The sequence below is a fragment of the Mustela putorius genome, unplaced genomic scaffold (genome assembly GCF_011764305.1).
Source record: "Mustela putorius furo isolate JIRA1106 unplaced genomic scaffold, ASM1176430v1.1 tig00000827_pilon_pilon_pilon, whole genome shotgun sequence".
NCBI classification, from domain to species: Eukaryota; Metazoa; Chordata; class Mammalia; order Carnivora; family Mustelidae; genus Mustela; species Mustela putorius.
This window is the reverse complement of record NW_025421489.1, coordinates 2,183,955-2,189,340: the sequence shown is the minus strand read 5'-3', so window position 1 is coordinate 2,189,340 and position 5,386 is coordinate 2,183,955.

Below are 5,386 nucleotides of genomic sequence, written 5' to 3'. Positions count from 1 at the left end.
GGGAGTATTGTATGTTTTATTATTAGTAGTAATTTTGCTGTACATTGTTTAATCAGTGGAAGACATAATAAACGTATACACAAACACAGTTTTTCAGAGAGTCTTTTACTTCTATCACACTGCATATCTGGCAAACACATTAGTTTTCTAAAATCTGAAGAAGTTTTAATTCCAATACATTTGCCCTTTGGGTTTTGGATACGGGATTATGAAGCTGTTCATTTTAGCACAACACAGTTTTCTAATAGAACATAAAATATGTGCAAGAAAGTAGCATTTCTACTGGGTCGAGTGGTATAACTAAGTGATTTAATACCCTGGTTTGACAACGTTGAGGATTACTCATATTTGTTTTGAATTTTACAAGGCTCAGGTCAAGTAGCAGTTTTCAAAAAATTATTTTCCTTGTTCTTGATAGTGCTTCTTTTCTTTCCAACATCCAAGCATATTATCTCTCCAATCTGCTTGAGATTTTAAATATAATTGGTTGACATAATATTTAAATAACTGCCAAATCAATACAGGTCATTACCAGAAAATACATCATTTCTTGTAAATTCCACATCTGTGTAATTTCTTCTCTAGTAAAGCAATGTAACTTAATCCTAAAAGATCCTAATAGCTTATTTTTTCACAGAATTCTGTATATTTTCCAGAAAGAGAGTCATCTGGTCAAGAGGTACCCCTTTTTCTTTTCAATGTTGTAGCCTACTATGAAGAAATACAGATCATCTTTCTCTTGAGAAAAGTTGAATCGAACAATATTTTACTGGCAGCAGAAAGAAGGAAAATATTAGTTTAAATCAGGTCAAGAGCATAAAATTTCTACTGGTCAAAAGAAATACCAAAATGAAATAAAATTTTAGGACAAAAATAATCAAAGCTAAAATATCCTTTGAAATATGCAGGTCATTCTTGTCAAAGAGGAAAAAATACATGCAGGAACTTTATAATTTTGAAAATGGTTACCCATATATTATCTGATTTGATTTTCCCAAAACCTTGGATAGGTTGATGGGATCACCAGAATGAGAGGTCCAGAAATTACGATATTTCCATGTTACACACAGTTGATAAGATTTAAAGATATCTTATACCCCACTTTTAGGAGAATAATGTGTAAACTAGAATGCAAATTTATTGATTTATAATGGTAGATCTATTTTTCTAGGGACCATAGATTTGGTCTTCTCCATCCAGGCTCGCCATCCCTTATATGAAAGTAGGAAATGAGCAGTCAGTAGTATACTTGGTAAACATGAGGCCAAAGCAAAGAAAAGACAGTTTTAAGGGATATTTCACTCATAATTTTCTGTGCTTATCCCATGGTAAAGAACCTCTTTTTAGTGAGCATAGTATTCTTATCTGTTTGACTCAAGGTCATTGACTTCTGTGGACAATACTGCCATCTGAGCATACTGCTAAATTTTGATCTTTGGGTGTCAGTTCATTATATATCCCAATCACACATTTGGGTGAACATGTTCTTTTTTTGGACTTGTTAACAAAACAAAAAAGTCATAGTCTCAGCACTTGGGAAACTTATGGAGAACTTCGACAAGTCATTTGACTTATTACAAGATCGTGTCATAAATATTATGATCAGTACCAGATAGAAACATGGCTTCTCCTGAGAAAGCTAATTAGCTCTTTTTTTCCCCTTCAGACTCATGTCACCTCTGTTGACAGAGGATACCCTCTCCTATATCGTTCCAAACAGCTCAACTCTGACTCCAAACCAGCAATCCCTAACCAGCAAAATAAAAACATGGGAACTAACCAAAAGCACCCTCTTTGGAAGGCAGTTTAGGAACCATTATTATTATTCAAGCATATCCTTGGGTCTTTTCAGACTTCTGATTCCTAGAAGGATATCAAAGTAGTCATTTTAACCACATAGAGAACTGATAAGCACAATTCATCTCTGCAATGTTCTTAATGAAGGTTAAGTCTTCCTGAAGTTTGGTGCCCTGGACAATTAATTGCCTGGCTGGCCCTTCCCTAATCCGCTTCAGGGCACGATCATGTTCTAGACCTTGGGCCATTGGAAGAGAGCCAGGAAGAGAAACAAACACCAGAGTGAGGGATTAAAGAAGGTATTCTGGAGGAAATGATCACATATGAGTCAAACCTTAAAAGTCGAGTGACAGTTAAACAAGGATAAATTGTGGGCAGAAGGAAAAGGCATGGCATGGAGTCCAGTATGTAGAGTACAGTTTGCCTGAAACAAAATGTGTCAACGTGTCAAAGATGAAGCTAGAAAATCAGGCAGGATCTCTGTGTGTATAATTTTTGAAAGCTATGAGGTGTCACTGAGGGGTTTTAAGTAGAATACCATAATCAGCATTTTGTTTTAGAAAGATCATGCTGGCAACACTGGGAGTGTGGGGGGATAGAAGTTGAGGGTGGGGGAGAAAATGGCCTCATGGGCCCGAGACCAGTTCAAAGGCCAGAACATGGACTGAGGAGGTAGAAGAATGAGCGGCTTTAAGAACTGGGAAGTCACTTTATAGGATTTGGTGACAGATTCAATGAGAAGAGCATAGAGAGATATCCTGGTTCATAAACTAGACGGATGGTTTTATCATTTACAAAGATCAAGAATATGGAAGGATGTGCAGATTTGGTGATGAAGGAGTGGGGAGGAGATGTTGATTTTGTCACACACACAACTCACTGAACACTTCACTTGCACTTTTATTTTCCACCCCAAGTTATGATAAAGAGTCTCCAAATCCTCTTCAAAGAAGAGAAGAGAAGAATACCTCAGTCACTCATGAGAGCAGCTGAGGATTCCCAAGTTTTACTTCCCAAGCAAAATGCATTTCTGTTTTTCCCCTAACTTCCAAGCTTTTCTTGTACTGCTTTCCTGATCTTGTTTACTAAAAATGACTTTGTAAATCTTACCCGTCTATTTGTCAACGTTTTCATGCCATAATTCAGGATTTACTTTGTTTCATTGTTCCATGAGCGACCACCGTACTTGCTCTTTTTAGCATTAGTATTCATATGCTGTTTATAATAATTTCTAGAGTTAACATGTTAAAATCCTAGATTTTTTCTGATAAATGTCATTTCACAATTTAATTATAACCCTATTTTTTTTTACAACTAACTTTTTTTCTTAAAGATTTTATTTATTCACTTGTCAGAGAGAGAGAGAATGAGCACAAGCAGAGGGGCAGCAGTGGCTCCCTCCACTGGGCAGAGAGCCCTATGTGGGACTCGATCCCAGGACCGAGGCAGACACTCAACCAACTGAGCCACCCAGGTTTCCCTATAATTCTCTTTAGACATCTAAATGCATTGGTACCTGCCAAGGGTAATAGTATATTATTGTCTAAAGGATAAATTCTTCGCTTACTGGCTTCTTGGTATATTTCATTCTGATAACTGGCAATAAAACATACCCCACACTGAATTATTGCATTTAAGCTTGTTGGGCAGCCTTTTTATGTAATGGAACCTTTTAACTTGCAGCCATTTTCCAAGGTACAGAATATTAATAGGATATTTCAGATTCTCTTAGTGCCATTTTGTTCAATATCTACACACACGCACACAAATGTATACATATATATGTATCTATATATATGGTAAGGTATCATAGGAAGTGATAGTTTCCCTTTAAAAGGAGCTGTTGTTTTACTTTTTTTGGTTGTCAGGGAACATAAGAGTTTTGATAGCTGGCTGAAAGATTCCCATGAAATTTATGCTTTAAATAGACATGGAGCAGGGTTGTGTCCCCATTCCCTATCTGCCTTTCAGTGCTGACTGCACCAAATGTCATGATCTCCACTGACAATAACACATGAATTAGGCATTAGACATTTAGCTCTTAGGAACTTGGGTTTACAATTTAAAAGATACTCTGACGACAGGGACAGGAAGCATCTTTCTCATCCATACAGGGCCCTGTTTCTTAACCTATGATACATACCTGTTTTGGGTACCTAATAAAATAATGCCGGTGAGGAGATTTTTTGAAAGAATATATGACATTATTCATATGGGTGCTGTTACTATTTACTGTCTTAAGTTTTGAAAAGAATTATCTTAAAAAAGTGATTTCTTGGGGCACCTGGGTGGCTCCGTGAGTTAAAGCCTCTGCCTTCGGCTCAGGTCATGATCCCAGGGTCCTGGGATCGAGCCCAGCATCAGGCTCTTAACTCAGCAGGGAGCCTGCTTCCTCCTCCCTCTCTGCCTGCCTCTCTGCCTACTTGTGATCTCTGTCTGTCAAATAAATAAAAATCTTTTAAAAAGCGATTTCTTTAGTCACAGCGTCCTTTTTGGAATGATTTTAACATATTCAAGAAGAATCCTTATGATACTACTTCAGGTTGATTTCTGAAACGAATGCCAATTATTGATACTGGAATAGAGCGGACAAATATGACTTCAAATGCACACTTTTTGTTTTGTAAATTGTGTTTTTTTTTAATAGCTTTTGAATAGTATCTATTTCTCAAATGTCAACCGTGTAGAATGACCTGGACCTACATTGTTTGCTCTAGGAAGGAGAAAGATTCAATAGTCGTCGAAGGTAGTATGATTAACTTAAATAAGGATGTGTCTACTGAGAATCACTGAGATCACTTTGGCAATTTGTTTGCATAGCAGATGTCTCCACAATGAATTCAAAATTTTCACTGCCATGAATTTTGATAGTCATTTTAACAGAACGTTGCTTTAAATTATTTACTCTTTTACTGTGAATTTTCAAATATACCTTGGTGAAATGAATTTAATGTTATATAACAACTCTAAATGCCAGAATCAAAAAGCTTAAAAAAACGGTGATGCCTTTTTAGAAAGCACATTCATTGAGCTTTGCTTGAATACCCAAATTGGGTCTTTTTAATAGGGACTGTTCTTGCCTGCTCGCTCAAAATGGTCACCACGTTCTGTTCCGGACATTTTCTTACTCTCTAGCTATAAGCTGTATTTAAGTTGGTGTCGAATTTTTGAACTGAATGGTAATGTTCCAGGTACCTATGGATGACAAACTACTGAAAATACTCAGTGGCTTACAACCACCACCACTTACTGCTGACCTTGTGGGTTAGGACCTCAGGCAGCACCCAGTGAAAAGTGGCTCATCCTTATTTCGTGTGGTATTAGCTGGGACAACATCGCTAGACTTGAAGGAGCCCAACAAGCTTCACTCCCAAGTCTGGGCCTTGGTGCCGGCTGTCAGCTGTGGTGCCTCCGTTCTCCTCTGTCTCCTTTCCCATGGTCTCCCATCCTTCTGGGACTCGCTCCTCATGTGACTTCTCTTCCCAGTAAGATCACCTTTACATAGTTGTTGCATTCCAAGAGCAGAAGCAGAAGCTAGCAGGCTACTTAAGATTTGGGCTCAATAATCCCAGAATACCACTTCCACTAC